Source organism: Triticum aestivum, chromosome 4D (assembly GCF_018294505.1).
Source record: "Triticum aestivum cultivar Chinese Spring chromosome 4D, IWGSC CS RefSeq v2.1, whole genome shotgun sequence".
NCBI classification, from domain to species: domain Eukaryota; kingdom Viridiplantae; phylum Streptophyta; class Magnoliopsida; order Poales; family Poaceae; genus Triticum; species Triticum aestivum.
Window position 1 is genome coordinate 166,819,661 of NC_057805.1, and position 22,027 is coordinate 166,841,687.

Consider the following 22,027-nt stretch of genomic DNA (forward strand, 5'->3'; position numbering starts at 1 on the left):
GTAGCAAAGTAGCCACTACTAGGGAAAACCTTATACATAGAATCTTAGCAGTAGCACGGTTTAAAAACAAACGCTACTGCTAATAAGCAGTAGCGTGCTTGAGAAAACTGCGTTACTAATAATCTGGTAGCAGTAGCGCTCTAGGTGAAACAAGCGCTACTACTATAATTGCCACGGCATTGCCTCCAGGCTAGATATACTAGTAGCGCCCTTCCCTGGACGCGCTACTGCTAAAGTACTTAGTAGCGGCGTTTTTCTTCAAAACTCGATGCTGCTAAGTATTGCACCTAATTAAGTTTAGTCCCATACTGCTAAGCGAACAAGGTGTTTACCACCTTAAATATGTTACTTCTCAAACTATCTCGAGCACTTGGTCTTCATTGAACTATATGTGTAGGATTTGTGGCTGCAATATGAATCTTCACCAGTACCTATACAGGTACTGTGAGGATTCATGTTGACTATTTAGATTCTACACAAAAAGATCAATGATGACCAATGTATATTTTTGATGCGTGCTTAGACTTAGCAGTAGCGTTTTTCTCTAAACCGCGCTATAGCTAAATTAGCTATAGCGCGTTTCCTAAAGTGCGCTACTGCTAGTTCGACTTAACCACCCGCGGGCTCAAAATTTCACTAAGTCCTGCTTCCCCCCTCTCCCCCCTGTTCCCCTAACTCCTCTGTCGCCGCCGCCCGAGCCCGAGCCTGCCCTCACCGCCGCCGCCCGAGGCCGCCCTCAACCTCACAGCCGCCGCCCGCCGCCGCTCTTGACCTTGCCGTCACCGCCCTCGACCTCACCGCCGCCGCCCGAGCCCGCCCAGGACCGCCGCCTCCCGATCCCGAGCCCGCCCTCGCCGCCCCTACCTCTCCGTCGCCGAGTACCTCCCCGCCACCGTCTCTCCCCTCTCTGTAAGCCCCCCACACCTCCCCCACCCCCTCTCTCTCTGCTTAGTTAGTAGATGTTTTTTAGTAGTAGATTTTAACTTAGGGTTCATAGATAATGATTTTTAGTAGTAGTGGATGTTAATTAGTAGTAGTGATGGTACTAGTTAACTAGGGCAGTATGGTTAATAGTAGATGTTTTTTACTATTGTATAATGTAGTTTTGTTTACTGTTTTTAGTAAGTGTTTAAAATAATTAGTAAGTAAATTAATAAACTAGTTGAACTAGTTTAGTTTTAGTTGAACTAGTTTAGTAAGTAAATTAATAAACTAGTTGAACTAGTTGAATTAATAGAACTAATGTATTTTTAGTAAGCAAATTAATATAACTAGTTGAACTACTTTATTTTTAGAAAGAACTAGTTTTTTTCTATGTATAGTAAGTTTATATTTAGTAAGAACTAGTTGAATTAATAGAACTAGTTGAACACGTCATATTTGTTGTTATTTTTTTAGTTTAAGCAATTATTCGGGATGTATTAGTGATAACTTATAGGGTTTTTGCTTTTGCAGAAATCAAGGAGCCCCTCCATCATCCCCACCGTCGTCCCCGTCACCGACCCCCTCCGACCTCGAGGTGAGACCAGCCAAATCTCCATGTCAATATGAGTCCTATAAGATATATATGATGTAGATAAAAACATGTATATCCTGTGTTGCTCAAATAGGATATGTGGTTGCCCAAGTGGCCGGTCATGTTCAGGTTACACCTCCGAGTGGCCTATGTTTTGTCGGAGTGTTGATTAATTTCCGTTCCGGCAAATTTCAGGCTCTTGATATGTCCTTTTTTAGCAAAGGTCATGCTAGATTTTTCCGTGAATTCTGGCATGACTTGCGCTAGAATACGTAGAAATATCGAGTGGCCTGGATTTTCTTGAAAAATAATGATCTAATTTAAGTTTTTAGTACATATATTTAATTGTACAAGTTTAATATTTGAGTTATGAACGTAGGAAATGTCGTACTCGGACGACGAAAGTCTCCTGGGGGAGTGCAGCTGGTGCCACGACGATCGAGGTCTGTGCGACAGGTGCCCTCACCTGGATGAAGATCGGCGCTTCAGCATTAAGCTCGAGGAGACCTTCGACGCTGAAACGGTACGCAACGACGGCAAGTGTTTTTTTCGTAATTAAGCACGACTTCAACTATATCAACGTCTAATTTTCATCTTTTACAATTCGACTGGCTTATCCCATGACATGCAAGACACTATGTCTTGGAGAGGATGGGTTTTGAAGACCATGAAAATTTTGAAACAAACAAAATACACCTAAGGACCCATCATGATATGGATTTTGAAGTAAATCTGTACAATTCTCATAGCGTAACCCATTTTGGTTGCCAAAATTCGGAAGCATTTTGCAAAATGTATGGTTTTTATGAGGGTATGATTGTCACCATGGATCTTGATGATCCTGACATCAAGCAAAACAATATGGACATTTGGGTCCTTGTTGATACGCTTCTGATTTTACCGCTATGTGAGTTTCTCAAACATAGTTATTAACTAATTTATATTATTTATTTCAAAATAGTTGATAGCTTATTTCCATTGACAACTTATTTTCATTCTTCAAAGAATGTGCGGAAGATGGTAGACAAAACCCACTACACTGATGGCTCCGAATTAACTTATAAGGAGAAAAATCATCTGATCGCATTTTGTACTTACTTTGAGAATTACAATACCTATTATCGAACTCCTCCAAATTATGGTGAATACGTGCCACTAGTGCACGTGTTGAACCACGATAACTTCTATGGAGATACCCTGGTAAGATTTTTTTACTATTACGACATCTGTGCATCTTTTGCATACTTCTAAAACTAGTACATCATTGCTAACTACGAAGTTATTACTATGTTTTTCAACAGAAAATCCCGATGGATTGTGTGCCTCATCTGCTGTATCAGAATGGTCGCCTTGAAGTTCTGAACATACAGCCAGGTCATCCTACGGATCTCACCTGTGCATATCGGATTTCTAAAACCGGTGAACACATGCTAATCAAAGAATGGAAAAATGTTTGGACATTCGTAAGGAGGTTCTTGGAAGCAACATTAAGCGAAAGGCAACAATTGGAGACAGGATAATGTCCATTCTCCATAATGGAGAGCCAGGAGCTATCTTGTTTTTTGCTATTTTACCTTAGAGAATATAGTAGGTCCTAAGAGAATGTAGTAGGTCCTATGAGGTACAATATGTTTATTATGTGGTACAATGTGTTAGAGTTGATGATGAGGAGTAGTTGTGATTATGACTAGTGACCAACTTGCTATGTGATGTCTCATCGATGAAAACAATGATCATGAGGACGTGTTATATGACAATGATGTATTATGATGATAAGTTGTTAATGATATGATGATGATGATGATGATGATGATGATATTTATTATATCATTGCGTGAAAGAACCACGGATTAGTTTCAATTGGATGTCCATCCACTTGAAACTAGTCCACGGTTCTTACACCCAGTGATGTAATAACTCATTATGATGTAAAAACAATCTCTAAATTGCTGCTGTATGTAAACTTGTATAGAGGTGTATGAATACAACATGAAATAAAAAAGAAATAAAATACGGAATAATAGTAGTAGCGCAGGCTGGGAGAAGCGATACTAGTAATTACCAGTAGCGCTGTGTGGAGAAAGCGCTACTATTAAGTCGGTGTAGCAGTAGCGTGGGTTAACCAACGCTACTGCTAACCTTTAGCCGTAGCGTCGTACCAGTAGCGCTCCTGCCCACGCTACTGATAGGCCTAAAACCCGCGCTGCTGCTAGGCTTTTCCCTAGTAGTGAGCGTAAGTATTTCCCTCAGTTTTTGAGAACCAAGGTATCAATCCAGTAGGAGGCCACATGCAAGTCCCTCGTACCTACACAAACAAATAAGAACCTTGCAACCAACACGATAAAGGGGTTGTCAATCCCTTCACGGCCACATGCAAAAGTGAGATCTGATAGAGATGATAAGATAATATTTTTGGTATTTTTATGATAAAGATTGAAAGTAAAGATTGCAAAATAAATAGCGACAGAAATGGCTCGTTGTCAGGAGATTAATATAATGGAAAATAGACCCAGGGGCCATAGGTTTCACTAGTGGCTTCTCTCAAGATAGCACAAGTATTACGGTGGGTGAACAAATTACTGTCGAGCAATTGATAGAAAAGTGCATAATTATGAGAATATCTAGGCATGATCATGTATATAGGCATCACGTCCGTGACAAGTAGACCGACTCCTGCCTGCATCTACTACTATTACTCCACACATCGACCGCTATCCAGCATGCATCTAGAGTATTAAGTTCATAAGAACAGAGTAACGTATTAGGTAAGATGACATGATGTAGAGGGATAAACTCAAGCAATATGATATAAACCCCATCTTTTTATCCTCGATGGCAACAATACAATACGTGTCATTTCCCCTACTATCACTGGGATCGAGCACTGCATGATTGAACCCAAAGATAAGCACTTCTCTCATTGCAAGAAAGATCAATCTAGTAGGACAAACCAAACTGATAATTCAAAGAGACTTGCAAAGATAACCAATCATACATAAAAGAATTCAGAGAAGATTCAAATATTGTTCATAGATAATCTTGATCATAAACCCACAATTCATCGGATCTCAACAAACACACCGCAAAAAGAGTTACATCGAATAGAACTCCAAGAAGATCGAGGAGAACTTTGTATTGAGATCCAAAGAGAGAGAAGAAGCCATCTAGCTAATAACTATGGACCCGAAGGTCTGTGGTAAACTACTCAAACATCATCGGAGAGGCTATGGTGTTGATGTAGAAGCCCTCCGTGATCGATGCCCCCTCCGGCAGAGCGCCGGAAAAGGCCCCAAGATGGGATTTCACAGGTACAGAAGGTTGCGGCGGTGGAATTAGGGTTTCGTGGTGCTTCTCGATGGTTTCGGGGTACGTAGGTATATATAGGAGGAAGAAGTAGGTCGGTGGAGCCACGAGGGGCCCACGAGAGTGGAGGGCGCGCCCAGGGGGGTAGGCGCGCCTCCCTGCCTCGTGGCCTCCTCGTTGATTGGTTGATGTCCACTCCAAGTCCTCTGGATCACGTATGTTCCAAAAATCGCGCTCCCGAAGGTTTCATTCCGTTTGGACTCCGTTTGATATTCCTTTTCTGCGGAACACTAAAATAGGCAAAAAACAGCAATTTGCACTGGGCCTTGGGTTAATAGGTTAGTCCCAAAAATAATATAAAAGTTTATAATAAATCCCATTAAACATCCAAAACAGAATATATAATAGCATGGAGCAATCAAAAATTATAGATACGTTGGAGACGTATCAAGCATCCCCAAGCATAATTCCTGCTCGTCCTCGAGTAGGTAAATGATAAAAACAGAATTTTTGATGTGGAATGCTACTTAGCACATTCTTCAATGTAATTTTTCTTTATTGTGGCATGACTGTTCAGATCCGAAAGATTCAAGATAAAATTTTAATGTTGACATAAAAATAATAATACTTCAAGCATACTAACCAAGCAATTATGTCTTCTCGAAATTACATAGCCAAAGAAAGCTTATCCCTACAAAATCATATATTTTGGTCATGCTTCATTTCCGTCACACAAGAATGCTCTCATCTTGCACAACGCCGATGACAAGCCAAGCAATTGTTTCATACTTTAGTAATCTCAAACTTTTTTCAACTTTCACGCAATACATGAGCGTGAGCCATGGACATAGCACTATGGGTGGAATAGAATATAATGATGGGGGTTGTGTGGAGAAGACAAAAAAGGAGAAAGTTTCACATTGACGCGGCTAATCAATGGGCTAGGGAGATGCCCATCAATTGATGTCAATGCAAGGAGTAGGGATTGCCATGCAACAGATGCACTAGAGCTATAAACGTATGAAAGCTCAACAAAAGAAACTAAGTGGGTGTGCATCCAACTTGCTTGCTCATGAAGACCTAGGGCATTTGAGGAAGCCCATTGTTGGAATATACAAGCCAAGTTATATAATGAAAAATTCCCACTAGTATATGAAAGTGACAAAACAAGAGACTCTCTATCATAAAGATCATGGTGCTACTTTGAAGCACAAGTGTGGAAAAAGGATAGTGGCATTGTCCCTTTTTATAAAAAAAATTGGGCCTTCTTTTTTTTGGCCTTTCTCTCCTTTTTTTATTTGGGACAATGCTCTATTACTAATGATCATCACACCTCTATTTATTTACAACTCAATGATTACAACTCGATACTAGAACAAAAGTATGACTCTATATGAATGCCTCCGGCGGTGTACCGGGATGGGCAATAAATCAAGAGTGACATGTATGAAATAATATGCATGGTGGCTTTGCCACAAATACGATGTCAACTACATGATCATGCAAGGCAATAAGACAATGATGAAGCGTGTCATAATAAACGGAACGGTGGAAAGTTGCATGGCAATATATCTCGGAATGGCTATGGAAATGCCATAATAGGTAGGTATGGTGGCTGTTTTGAGGAAGATATAAGGAGGTTTATGTATGATAGCGCGTATCGTATCACGGGGTTTGGATGCACCGGCGAATTTTGCACCAACTCTCAAGGTGAGAAAGGGCAATACACGGTACCGAAGAGGCTAGCAATGGTGGAAGGTTGAGAGTGCGTATAATCCATGGACTCAACATTAGTCATAAAGAACTCATATACTTATTGCAAAAATCTACAAGTCATCAAAAACCAAGCACTACGCGCATGCTCCTAGGGGGATAGATTGGTAGGAAAAGACCATTGCTCGTCCCCGACCGCCACTCATAAGGATGACAATCAAAGAACACCTCATGTTTCAAATTTGTTACACAACGTTCACCATACGTGCATGCTACGGGACATGCAAACTTCAACACAAGTATTTCTCAAATTCACAACTACTCAACTAGCACGACTTTAATATCACTATCTCCATATCTCAAAACAATCATCAAGTATCAAACGTCTCTTAGTATTCAATGCATTTTAAAGTTTTTATCTTGGATGCCTATCATATTAGGACTAATTTAATAACCAAAGAAAATTACCATGCTGTTCTAAGGGACTCTCAAAATAATATAAGTGAAGCATGAGAGATCAATTATTTCTATAAAATAGAACCACCACCGTGCTCTAAAAGATATAAGTGAAGCACTAGAGCAAAATTGTTTAACTCAAAAGATATAAGTGAGGCATAAAGAGTATTCTAATAAATGCCGATTAATGTGTGTCTCTCTCAAAAGGTGTGTAAAGCAAGGAAGATTGTGGTAAACTAAAAAGCAAAGACTCAAATCATACAAGACGCTCCAAGCAAAACACATATCATGTGGTGAATAAAAATATAGCTCCAAGTAAAGTAACCGATGGACGAAGACAAAAGAGGGGATGCCTTCCGGGGCATCCCCAAGCTTAGGCTTTTTGGTGTCCTTGGATTTTCCCTTGGGGTGCCTTGGGCATTCCCAAGCTTAGGCTCTTGCCACTCCTTGTTCCATAATCCATCAAATCGTTACCCAAAACTTGAAAACTTCACAACACAAAACTTAACAGAAAATCTCGTGAGCTCCGTTAGCGAAATAAAACAAACTACCACTTTAAAGTACTGTAATGAACTCATTCTTTATTTATATTTTTGTTAAACCTACTGTATTCCAACTTCTCTATGGTTCATAAACTCCATTACTAGCCATAGATTCATCAAAATAAGCAAACAACACACGAAAAACAGAATCTGTCAAAAACAGAACAGTCTGTAGTAATCAGAATTGTTTGAAAACTTCTGGAACTCCAAAAATCCTGAAAAACTAGGACAACCTGGAAAATTTGTGTACTGATCTACTGCAAAAAGAATTAGTGTTTTATCACGTTCTGGTTCGTTTAAACAATTATATTCGTGAGCGCAAAGTTTCTGTCTTTTTCAGCTAGATCAAAGAATTATCACCGAAGAAGATCCTATTGGTTCTACTTGGCACAAACACTAATTAAAACACAAGAACAAATCTAACCAGAGGCTAGATCAAAGATTTATTACTAAACAGAACCAAAAAGGAAAAAACTAAAATAAAATTGGGTTGCCTCCCAACAAGCGCTATTGTTTAACGCCCCTAGCTAGGCATAAAGGCAAGGATAGATCTAGTTATTGCCATCTTTGGCAGGCAATCCATAAGTAGCTCTCATAATAGATTCATAAGGTAATTTAATTTTATTTCTAGGAAAGTGCTCCATGCCTTTCCATAACGGAAATTGGAATCTAATATTCCCTGCTTTCATATCAATAATTGCACCAATCGTTCTAAGTAAAGGTCTACCAAGAATAATAGGACATGAAGTATTGCAATCTATGTCAAGGCCAATGAAATCTACGGGCACATAGTTCCTATTTGCAACAAAAACATCATTAATTCTTCCCATAGGTTTCATAATGGTGGAATCTGCAAGGTGCAAGTTTAAAGAACAATCATCAAATTCACGGAAACCTAGCAAATCACACAAAGGTTTAGGAATTGTGGAAACACTAGCACCCAAATCACACAAAGCATAGCATTCATGATCTTTAATTTTAATATTAATAGTAGGTTCCCTCTCATCATAAAGTTTTCTAGGGATAGAAACTTCCAATTCAAGCTTTTCTTCATAAGATTGCATTAAAGCATCAACAATATGTTTAGTAAAAGCCTTATTTTGACTATAAGCATGTGGAGAATTTAGCACGGATTGCAACAAGGAAATACAATCTATTAAAGAACAATTATCATAATTAAATTCCTGGAAATCCAAAATAGTGGGTTCATTGCTATCTATAGTTTTGACCTCTTCCATCCCACTTTTACCAAATTTTGCATCAAGATCTAAAAACTCCGAATCATTGGGACGCCTTTTAACTAAAGTTGACTCATCTCCAGTCCCATCATTATCAAGATTCATATTGCAAAACAAAGATTTAATAGGAGACACATCAATAACTTTTAGATCTTCATCCTTATTACCATGAAAACTAGAAGAACAAGCTTTCACAAAGCAATCTCTCTTAGCACGCATCCTAGCGGTTCTTTCTTTGCTCTCATCAATGGAAATTCTCATGGCTTTGAGAGACTCATTGATATCATGCTTAGGTGGAATAGATCTAAGTTTCAAAGAATCAACATCAAGAGAAATTCTATCAACGTTCCTAGCCAACTCATCAATCTTAGGCAATTTTTCTTCAAGCAAAGCATTGAAATTCTTTTGAGAAATCATAAATTCTTTAACACTAGTCTCAAAATCAGAGGGAATCTTATTAAAATTTCCATAAGAGTTGTTGTAGGAATTACCATAATTATTAGAGGAATTACTAGGATACGGCCTAGGATTAAAGTTTCCTCTATAAGCGTTGTTACCAAAATTGTTCCTACCAACAAAATTCACATCCATAGATTCATTATTATTCTCAATCAAAGTAGACAAAGGCATATCATTGGGATCAGAAGAAACACTCTTATTAGCAAACAATTTCATAAGTTCATCCATCTTTCCACTCAAAACATTAATCTCTTCAATTGCATGCACCTTTTTTACTAGTAGATCTTTCAGTGTGCCATTGAGAATAATTAACCATAATATTATCTAGGAGTTTAGTAGCTTCTCCTAAAGTGATTTCCATAAAAGTGCCACCCGCGGCCGAATCTAAAAGATTTCTAGAAGCAAAATTCAATCCGGCATAAAAAATTTGTATAATAATCCATAAATTCAAACCATGTGTAGGGCAATTACATATCATTAATTTCATTCTCTCCCAAGCTTGTGCAACATGTTCATGATCAAGTTGCTTAAAATTCATAATATCGTTTCTAAGAGAGATGATCTTAGCGGGAGGAAAATACTTAGAGATAAAAGCATCTTTGCTCTTATTCCAGGAATCAATACTATTTTTAGGCGAAGACGAAAACCAAGTTTTAGCGCGATGTATAAGCGAAAAAGGAAATAGCTTCAATGTAACAATATCATTGTCCACATCTTTCTTCTTTGGAATGTCACACAAATCAACAAAGCTATTTAGATGGGTAGCGGCACCTTCACTAGGGAGGCCAGCGAATTGATCTGTCATGACAAGATTCAGCAAAGCAGCATTAATTTCACAAGATTCAGCATCGGTAAGAGGAGCAATCGGAGTGCTAAGAAAATAATTGTTGTTGGTATTGGGAAAGTCACACAATTTAGTATTATCTTGAGCCATCGTGACAAGCAAGCAATCCAACACACAAGCAAACAAGAAGCAAGCGAAAAAGAGGCGAACGGAAAAAGAGGGCGAATAAAACGGCAAGGGTGAAGTGGGGGAGAGGAAAATGAGAGGCAAATGGTGAATAATGTAATGCGAGGGATAAGAGTTTCTGATGGGTACTTGGTATGTCTTGACTTGTGCATAGACTCCCTGGCAACGGCGCCAAAAATCCTTCTTGCTACCTCTTGAGCATGCGTTGGTTTTTCCCTTGAAGAGGAAAGAGTGATGCAGCAAAGTAGCGTAAGTATTTCCCTAAGTTTTTGAGAACCAAGGTATCAATCCAGTAGGAGGCCACACGCAAGTCCCTCGTACCTACACAAACAAACAAGAACCTTACAACCAATGCGATAAAGGGGTTGTCAATCCCTTCACGGCCACTTGCAAAAGTGAGATCTAATAGAGATGATAAGATAATATTTTTGGTATTTTTATGAGAAAGATTGAAAGTAAAGATTGCAAAATAAACGGCGACAGAAATGGCTCGTTGTCGGGAGATTAATATGATGGAAAATAGACCTAGGGGCCATAGGTTTCACTAGTGGCTTCTCTCAAGATAGCATAAGTATTACGGTGGGTGAACAAATTACTGTCAAGCAATTGCTAAAAAAGTGCATAATTATGAGAATATCTAGACATGATCATGTATATAGGCATCACGTCCGTGACAAGTATACTGACTCCTGCCTGCATCTACTACAATTACTCCACACATTGACCGCTATCCAGCATGCATCTAGGGTATTAAGCTCATAAGAACAGAGTAACGCATTAGGTAAGATGACATGATGTAGAGGGATAAACTCAAGCAATATGATATAAACCCCATCTTTTTATCCTCGATGGCAATAATACAATACGTGTCGTTTCCCCTACTGTCACTGGGATCGAGCACCGCATGATTGAACCCAAAGCTAAGCACTTCTCCCATTGCAAGAAAGATCAATCTAGTAGGCCAAACCAAACTGATAATTCGAAGAGACTTGCAAAGATAACCAATCATACATAAAAGAATCCAGAGAAGATTCAAATATTGTTCATAGATAATCTTGATCATAAACCCACAATTCATCGGATCTCGACAAACACGCCGCAAAAAGAGTTACATCGAATAGAACTCCAAGAAGATCGAGGAGAACTTTGTATTGAGATCCAAAGAGAGAGAAGAAGCCATCTGGCTAATAATTATGGACCCGAAGGTCTGTGGTAAACTACTCACACATCATTGGAGAGGCTATGGTGTTGATGTAGAAGCCCTCCGTGATCGATGCCCCCTCCGGCGGAGCACCAGAAAAGGCCCCAAGATGTGATCCCATGGGTACAGAAGGTTGCGGTGGTGGAATTAGGTTTTCATGGTGCTCCTCGATGGTTTCGGGGTACGTAGGTATATATAGGAGGAAGAAGTAGGTCGGTGGAGCCACGAGGGGCCCACGAGGGTGGGGGAGGCGCACCCCCCTGCCTAGTGGCCTCCTTGTTGATTGCTTGACGTCCACTCCAAGTCCTTTGGATCACGTTTGTTCCAAAAATCACGCTCCCGAAGGTTTCATTCCGTTTGGACTCCGTTTGATATTCCTTTTCTGCGGAACACTGAAATAGGCAAAAAACAGCAATTGGCACTGGGCCTTGGGTTAATAGGTTAGTCCCAAAAATAATATAAAAGTGTATAATAAAGCCCATTAAACATCCAAAACAGAATATATAATAGCATGGAGCAATAAAAAATTATAGATACGTTGGAGACGTATCAGTGTCCTTGGGCTGCATGACCGCATCGAGGAGATCAGGCGAGATGGTGGTGGAGAGCCAGTGTACGACGGCGCGATCAGCCATCATCCAGTCGGGTTCGTCGGAGCAGTGCAGGGCGTCGGCGGTGACGTGGTCATGGAGCCCAAACATACCGAGCGTAGCGTCGAAGTGCTGGCGCCATTGGGCGTACTTGCCGGTGGCAAGGTCAAGGACCACCGGGACAAGACGATGGATGTCAACCGTATGGAGAACAGAGGGAGGGGCGGGCTGAGCCACAGCTGAAGGAGCAGCAGGGGCGATGCGGAGCGTGGCGGGAGAGGCCGCGGGACGTGGGGAAGCACCATCAGTGGGCTCAGGAGCGACAGCCAGGACGGCCTCGTCGCCGTCGAGAGAGGGAGTGGGGGTGTGGATGGGGTTGGAATCCATGGCAGTGGAAGGGGGATCGTGCGCGAAAGGGTTGAGCAACTCCTCTGCATCTGATACCATGTAAATGAGATTAAGGATTCAACACATTTGTATTAACTCAAAGGCTGGGTATATATACACTTACAGAACCACAACCCTGGCCAGAACGTGTGCCACTACCTCTACCACTACGCCCACTACAGCCACTAACATAGGCTAGGCCGTGGGCACAACTTCTTGCGGTGACCACTGCGTCAACACCCGCACACACACCGAACTATGTGCGCTGACAACAACATTAAGATCCGGCTCTCCACTATGCCTTGGATGTAAATGCACATTCTGGCTAAAAACATTATAAACACACTTTTCTAACCTTTTATAAGTCGCATGAGATCAAAATGTAGTGTATATGCATGCATGGAAGGTATTGACAATAAGGAGATTACCTTCTTCTATAGTTTTTAAATTACCAAGTAATGACAACATAATATCCAGTTGGTGCATTAGTTCAGATGTAATTATGGGCCACCAAATTAAGGTGTTTTCTTTTGTTTGAATCCCTAGTACTAAGATTTCATATTCGTGTGGTTATGATGGCCAAGAGATAAATTTTGACTATCAGTTCCATAAATAAACTTTTTTAGGAAACACTAGTTGGAGAAAGAACTTGGTGCGAAGTGTGAAACATTTGATCTCTGGATAACGTTAAGTATTCACTTTTACTTTCCATTCCAGATGATTGATTCTCCAGGTGAGAGAACCATAAAATCAGAACGTCGAGAATTACTATTTCTGATAGCATTCAGTTGACACGATGCTACTTAGAGAGATCACATTGATAATGCTGGCAGCGATTATGTTTCTTTGTAGCTCCTCATTTATCTGAATATGTTTGGTTCAGTGGTCAACCAACAAAAACTAAAAAGATAGTTGACAATTGCTCTGTTTTAACCAAGTAATGACCGGGTTACTAGTCTTTATGCATTGTGATGAAGGACAACCATTTCTGACCATTTTACATGTTAAACATGTAGTGCATTTTATCATAGATGCTACTTCGGAACCGTGCCCACTGCTCAAGAAAGATGCTCTTTCTAGAGATGGGTTTACGTGATGTAGTTAGTCATGGCATCATACTCTGTATTAAAAACTATTGGTGGTAACCACATAAAGCTTGTAATGTGTATATTACCGGTCTTTTAAGCCTTAAGGCACATTTATTTATATCAACCATTTGCTTAATTATTCCCCATGACAACCAGATCAACCTATTTTAATATTTATAAGTTAAATGGTTGCCAGTTGATCAACAAACTAATAGTATTTGGTAGCCTTAATAGCTTTGCCAGCTTACCTTATTTCGGCAGGTGCAGCACCGTTATGCCATAAAGTATACAAGTAATTTACCACTTCATCTTCGGATACATGGAAAACATAGTAAATGATATTTGTAACAGCACAGGAATTTATGATAGGTGACATAAATAATGCTGCACAATTGACGAGATAGTACACCAGTGGATTAAAGAGCAAGCAACCAAGCATTGGTATCCTAACTCCTAAGCATCCAACTTTACATCTAAAATGGTTATATCAGGAAACAGAAGTTTGATTGGATCTATCATTACGCAATTGTTCCTCACAAAGCATCCATATTTTCAGGTATACAAAATATCTGATAAACTCAATGGCCTATAGTACTTGATCAGAAGATGAAGTCAACCATGTTTTCTGCTGTTGCTGTTTCTATTGGTTATGTATTACTTGGATGGGATTTTACAACAGTTTTAGGTAATCCTTTACTGTACTCTGGCACTTATTTGTCACGAGATACTAATTATTTCCTTAAGGAACCCAACTTTATCTATCCGAGGAAGCAAGTCAAACAATCATACTAACTTGATTTTAATTATCTGACAGAGGCTAATCTCCATATGAAAAGGGAATTTGACTTAGAGAATGGACCTTCAATTGAGGGAATAATTGTAGCAGTTTCAGTTTTTGGGGCCATTGTGATTACAATATTCTCTGGATCACTATTGGATTGGCTTGGGAGACGTGTTGTATTGATTCACTCATCTCTGCTATTATTTTTCGGTGGCGTCCTTATGCTGTGGTCTCCTAATATCTACATTCTACTCCTAGCTAGGCTAATTGTTGGATCAGGAAGTGGCTTGGTTTTCACCTGTGTCCCAATTTATATCTCAGAAACATCTTCTCCAGATATGCGGGGATCACTGGGAACTATGCCACAGTTCATGTTCATCGTTGGAATAATCTTTTCCTATTGCATGATATTTTGGATGACACTGGTGTCTTCTCCTAACTGGAGATGTATGATTGGCTCAGCCTTTGCTCCTTCCACTCTCTACTTTGCTTTATTGGTGTTCTACTTGCCAGAGTCGCCTAGGTGGCTTGTAAGCGATGGAAAAAATAGCCAAGCCAGAGTTTCTTTACAGTGGCTTAGAGGGAAGGATGATGTTTCAGGTGAGATTGTCACCAACAACTTCAAAAGATCTATTCACATTTTACTGTATTCAGCTGAAGATGGCTGGTTCTGAAATGTCAGCTGGGAAATGAGTAATTAGAAATAGTCATAAGATTTTTAGTAGAGAAAAGTCTAGTTGTAGCTGACATCTGATAGCATGAAAATACAATTTGCCTCTGCTTGGAAAATATTGTTGAACTGGGGATAGATAATGGTTGTAGACTGTTGTGACAGTAATGGGTCGCGGTGCTGTTCGGTCCACCATGTGAAGCTCTTTCCTTGAGATGGTGTTCATCTAGTCAAGACAAGGAGAAAAGAGAAGCTGGAAGAGAGCAGGATCTTAGGAGTCAAGCTTTTCTGTAGTATCTGCATGCCTCAAAAATACATAATACGACCACTTATATAGTAAGACAAGCTTGTAGTGTGGACAGTTTGAAAGATATGTACCTACCAGTGGGTGTTTGAATGAGGGAGATTCCGTCGGGACGTTTCAGGGTAAGGATTCAAATCCTATCCCCCAATCCTAAGTTCCTATCAGGCAACTTCACAGCCAAAATAGGATTTGAAAAAGGATAATCCTATTCATCATGCTGGTTTCAAAACTGGTTGCCAGGAATCTGTACCAATTTGCACTTGACACAAGAAGTAAAACTATTTGACTGTAAGATGTGTATGATAATGGTCTATTGTGAATAGAATGCTGCTAAAATAATGGAAAATGTCAAGGGAGGTTAATTGACATATGATATCGCTAATATGTGGCATGTTGTTTTCATAAATATAACCAGTAACTATTTGGGACAACCTGGCTAACTACTGCCATGAGGATGGCCAGACGACACAACGTAGGGGATTGGGAGTAGAACATAGTTTAAGGAGTATGAAGAATGGACACAATAGATTGACAAATATTCTCTCATTGCTTGATTGATTATCCATACAAATGATGTCTCTTATATAAAGTAGGACTCATTTGACCCTAAGAACAACTTAAAGGATACTAAACTGATCTCTAACTATAACTTATCTCTTTCCTCATTAAATAATTCTCCAGCCTATTTATATAATATTCCATATTTATTTGAATATTTGTAATCCTATATTTGTGCATGAACACTTTGTATTATATTATACCTATCATTTGAAAAAACATAAATGCACCAAAAATCATAACATCACATAGACCTGCAGGTGAAATAGCTCTTATTGCGGATGGTATGAACATTATACCGGGCATGGACATTGGAAGACATGCTATCAGCAAGAAACAGGAGGTGTGCGAAATAATTTCGTCCATGCCTTCAGCAGTTTCAGTTTTATGGAACATGAACGGGTGAATGGGCATGTGGGGGAGGATGTCAGTGCTCAACAGATTACGGAGGCTCGTCCTGCTAACAAAGGCAATAATGGAGATGGTTTACAGGCTTCTCTTCTTTCTCAGGCGGCAACTGCGGAAGGATATGATACAAATGCACCGTTTACATTTGAAGGGAGTTCTTCATATTTAAGAAGGCATGGCACAACAGGACTTGTGCAAGATTTTATGGCTTCTTTAGATGATCATGAGATTGAAGAAGAGGAGGAAGAAGAACAAATCCATGAAGCAGCATTGTTATCACATCGGCCTGCACTTTATAATGTGGAAAGCACAAGGAGACATCTATACAGCCAACAAATTGTCCAACTATCTGAAACAGCTAATATAAGGCCTAAGTGGAGGGTAGTTCTTGAGCCAGGATTTAGGCATGCTCTGTGTCATGGCTGTGAGATGAATTGGGAAGCGTAGAACCCTTCGCTTGGGCCGCATTGCATTATATAGAGAACATGCCATGGCTTACAAGAGAGGGATCGATCGAGAGAAGAAGGGATTGACCCGTTCGGTTACAGGAGGGTTTAACAGAAGAGGAGATAAGAGAGAAAGATTACAAAGTTTAAACTACTCTCCTATCTCTATACAATGTATCCTAACATTCCCCTCAATCTGAACCGAGTGAACTTTACCAAGGTTAAGATTGTTCTTGAATTCATTCAATCTTCCTGTAGTAAGAGGTTTTGTGAAGCCATCAGTAAGTTGATCACCAGTTGGTATAAAACGAATATCAAGTAGCTTTCGAGCTACTCTTTCTCTGACAAAGTGGAAATCAACTTCAATATGTTTGGTTCGTGCATGGAAGACAGGATTAGCTGAGAGATAGGTTGCACCAATATTATCACACCATAACCTCGCAACTTGTGGAGCCTTGATCCCAAGCTCATATAACAGAGTCTGTATCCACATTACCTCAGCTGTAGCATTAGCCAGAGCTTTATACTCAGCCTCTGTGCTTGATCTAGAAACAGTAGCATGTTTTCTTGCACTCCATGACACAAGATTTGTTCCCAGAAACACAGCAAAACCACCTGTGGACCTTCTGTCATCAGCACACCCTGCCCAGTCTGCATCAGAGTAGGCAGTAACAAGCATAGACATTGACTTGGTAATCTGAAGTCCAAGACCTTCTGAATATTTAAGATACCTTAAAATCCTTTTTACTGCAGTCCAGTGAGTTGTTCTAGGTGCATGCAAATATTGACATACCTTATTGACAGAGTAAGAAATATCAGGACGGGTAAGAGTCAAATACTGTAAAGCACCAACAACACTTCTGTATTTTGTTGCATCTTCTGATCCAAGTGCCTCTCCACTTGCAATTGTAAGTTTTTCTGAAGTTGAAATTGGTGTACTCACAGGTTTGCAATTTTCCAATCCTACTCTCTTGAGTATGTCAGTGGTGTATTTTTCTTGTGTGAGAAGTATTCCATCCTTCATCTGATTAACTTCTATGCCAAGAAAATAATGAAGATCACCTAAGTCCTTGAGAGAAAATTCCAACTTCAGATCTTTAAGTAAACAAGTGGTAGCATGTGCACTTGATCTAGCAACAATTATATCATCAACATAAACGAGCACAAATATAGTGATCTTATCTTTATGGTAAAAGAACAATGAGGTATCTGCTTTAGATGGTGTAAACCCAAGTTGTTGTAGTTGCATGTTCAACCTTGAGTACCAAGCTCTTGGGGCCAGTTTCAAACCATATAAAGCCTTATCCAACTTATAGACATAGTGTGGTGCACTTTGATCCTCATATCCTGGTGGTTGCCGCATGAACACTTCTTCCTCAAGAACACCATGAAGAAACGCGTTCTGAACATCTAGCTGTCGTAAGCTCCATCCTCTGGAAACAGCAATAGACAGTACAAGTCGAATAGTGGCTGACTTAATAATAGGGCTAAATGTATCTTCACAATCAATACCAAACCACTATTTGAAACCTTTGGCAACTAGTCTAGCCTTGTGCTTCCATCAGATTTTCTCTTTATCTTATATACCCATTTACAATCTATGACATTGTGACCCTGCCTTGGTGGTACTAAGTGCCATGTTTTATTTTTCATGAGTGCATCATATTCATGATCCATAGCTTCTTTTCAATCCTTATGTGCAAGAGCATATGCAAACGGGTTGGTTTTCCAATATTACTGAGAAAAGCACGCTTAAATTTGTCATACCTGACTGTACCATCAGCGTATTCTTATTCTTTGATAATACCTGACTGTGATCTGGTGTGCCGGCGCAGAACTGTTGGTGATGTGGGCGCAGGCGCAGAAGATCCTGGTTCAGGAGATGGCGCAGGAGATCCTGTCGCCGAAGGAGGTGTAGGATCCGGCAAAGAAGATCCCGGCTCCTGACCGAGAAGGATACCCGCGCAGAGTCTGCAGAGGATCTACGCGCAAGGGTGATCCAGATCCGGACCCCGTAGGCGCCCCGCTGTCGGTTGGCTCGATCCGCGGACTCCCAGCGCTCGGCGTGCCACGTGGAGACGCGGTTTCCCCCACGCGGGAGCAGGCGCGTGGGCTGGCGGGGTCCACCAGATGCAGTCGGTCGGCCACGCCCGCCTCGGGAACACTGGCAGCCACCTTATTGGCTGCATGGGAATCGGCCTCGGCGGGCGCAGACCTAACGCGCGGATCAGCGCTGGATCGCGCGCCGCTGCTGCCGCTGCTGTCAGGGAAATCCACCCCGTGTTCTGTGCCAAGCCTGTCTTTTCCTGCACACATAAAATCGCAGCCTGGGCCTGCACATATATCATCAGAAGCACCATTTTGAACGGAATTTTGCACACAGTCAGCTCTATGTAATTCACCCCCGTGATCAGAAAGAAGTTCTATCTCAGCACGAAGGAGGGCGCCGGCGTTTGGACAAAGTTTGGCAAATGGAAAAAGGGTTTCATCAAACACGACATCTCGAGAAATATAAATGCGTCCAGTTGCAACTTCGAGACATTTGTAACCTTTGTGAAGATTGCTATAGCCAATAAAAACGCATTGAGTAGAACGAAACTCAAGTTTATGGCGATTGTATGGACGCAAGTTGGGATAGCAAGCACACCCAAATATTTTGAGAAAGTTGTAGTCGGGTTTTTGATGATAGAGGCGCTCCAATGGAGTGACATTGCCAATAACTTTGCTAGGGAGGCGATTTATAAGGTAGGTGGCAGTGATAAAAGCTTCATCCCAATATTTGAGAGGCATGGATGCATGGGCAAGAAGGGATAGACCAACTTCAACAATGTGGCGGTGTTTCCGCTCAGCGGAGCCGTTTTGTTGGTGAGCATGAGGACATGAAACATGATGTTCAATGCCTATGCTATGAAAGAAAGAGTTGAGTTTCTCATACTCCCCTCCCCAGTCACTTTGGACTGTCAAAAAATTTCGATCAAAGTGTCGTTCAACAAGTTTTTGAAACTCTTGAAGCACAGAGAAAACTTCAGATTTGTACTTGAGCAAATAAAATCATGTAAATTTGCTATAATCATCAATGAAACTGATATAATATGTCTTTCTTCCAAAGGAATCTCTTGCATGACCCCATACTATTCGACTTGGGATAAGGGAGTTGGTGACTCTTGGCACATTGACAAGCTTCACAAACAGACTCACTAATTGGACTATGTGACAATGAGAGATTGCCTTTATTGACTACTTGTTTAACAATGATTGAAGATGGATGTCTTAATCTTTGATGCCACCTTGTCAAACAGGGTTTGATGACGGAGAAAACTTGGCGACGCTTGCGACTAAGTGCTCCGGATGTGATGGGGTAGAGACCTCTGATGCATCTACCGTGATGAAGGAGTTCCCTCGTTGCCCGATCCTTGATAAAAAAGTAACGAGGGTGAGTTTCAATGAAGACGTTATTGGCATGAGCTAAACGAGACATGGATGCAAGGTTTTTGTCAGCTTGAGGCACATGAAGGACATCTTTTAAGACTAGATCACGTTTAAGTGTAGGGGAATTAATAAGAGCTTGACCAATGTGTTGAATATCCATACCTCCACCGTTTGTGGTGTGAATTTGATCGTTGCCATGGTACTGTTCACGGAGGGCAAGTTGTTCTAGTTTGCTTGTGGCATGGTCCGTGGCACCAGATTCCACGTACCAAACCCCTTCTCCTCCTTGTTCACGCATGGCCGTAGCAACATGTCGAGCATCGGGAACAAAGTTCTCATCAAATCGATGCCAGCAGTCCATGACTTCATGGCCCGCCTTCTTGCAGAGCTGGCAACGAGAACGCACTCGGGAAGAAGAAGGGCGGCGGCTGTTGTTGGTGTTGAAGGCGCCACCCCCTGCCCTATTGTTGTAGCCGCTACTGACGTCGGTGTTGGTGTAGCCATTGCTGCTGTTGTTGTTGGAGTAGTCGGTGTTGCCGCGCCCACGCCCGCCGCTGCGTTGCCCCTGGTGACCACGCCCACGGCCGCAGCCACGGGAGACATAGTTGGCGGAGGACTGTCGGATGTTGGCGCCGTGGAGAAGGCTGAGGCGGGCGTCGAAGCTCAAGAGCTGGTTGTACAGCTCCTGAACAGTGATCGGTTCCACCCGAGCAGCGAGGGCAGAGACCACAAGGTTGTAGTCCATGTCGAGGCCGGCAAGGATCTTGGACACGATCTCTGGATTGGAGAGCGCGGCGGCGGTGCGGGCTACTTCATCGGTGAGGCTTTTAATTTTGCCAAGATATTCTGCCATAGACATGTTACCTTTCTGAAGATTCATGAGCTCAATGCGGGTATTGATTGCTTGAGCTTGGCTTTGGGCACCAAACATGCCATGGATAGCATGCCATACTTCGGCCGGCGTCAAGAGCGTCGTGGCCTATGCGAGGATCTCGCGGGATAGGGATCCCATCAAGAATCCTTGGAGCTGCTGCTGCTGTGCATACCAGAGGGATCGTGCGAACTTGACTACCTGTTCGTCCTTGCCGTCCTTGGTGATGGCGAGCATGGCCGGCGGTGGCGGGCTCTGCGCGTCGAGGTGATGTTCCATCTGGGCCCCCTTGATCTGGGGCAGCACAATGGCCTTCCAGAGCAGGAAGTTGTCCCTCGTGAGCTTCTCGTGGGGTGGCGATCCGAGCAGGGAGGTGTTGGTGTTGGTGGAGGTGGAGGAGGAGGAGGAGGCAAAGGCAGAGGATGAGGACGTGGTGAGTGCACCCATGGTGCTGGCCGTCATGGCGGCGGCGGTGGTGGACATGTTGCTCGGTCGCGGCGGTAGCTAGATGCGATCTATTCCTGACCTATTGAGGAAGAGGCTCTGTTACCATGTGAGATGAATTGGGAAGCGTAGAACCCTTCGCCTGGGCCGCATTGCATTATATAGAGAACATGTCGTGGCTTACAAGAGAGGGATCGATCAAGAGAAGAAGGGATCGACCCGTTCGGTTACAGGAGGGTTTAACAGAAGAGGAGATAAGAGAGAAAGATTACAAAGTTTAAACTACTCTCCTATCTCTATACAATGTATTCTAACAATGGCATGTTAATTCAAGCGCTTCGGGAGGTACAGTTCTCTCTGTCGCCCATGCGCGTCTTTTTTTTAGAAAAAGAGGATGACCCCCGGCTTCTGCATCTGGACGATGCATACGGCCACTTTATTAATTATTTTCACAAGACCTTACAAAGTCATACAACAGTAAGACTAAAGCCGCCGTCTAAGCAACAAACTGTCGCTACACCTATCCAGTTGATGAAGGGGCGCAGAAAGCCTGGGCCTAATACCAAACAGACATCGCAGCCAAGCCTAACATCTAAGACCTGAGCCGGGTCTGGGGCACACACTGGTCCGGCGTGCTCTCAGAGGCCGCCGCC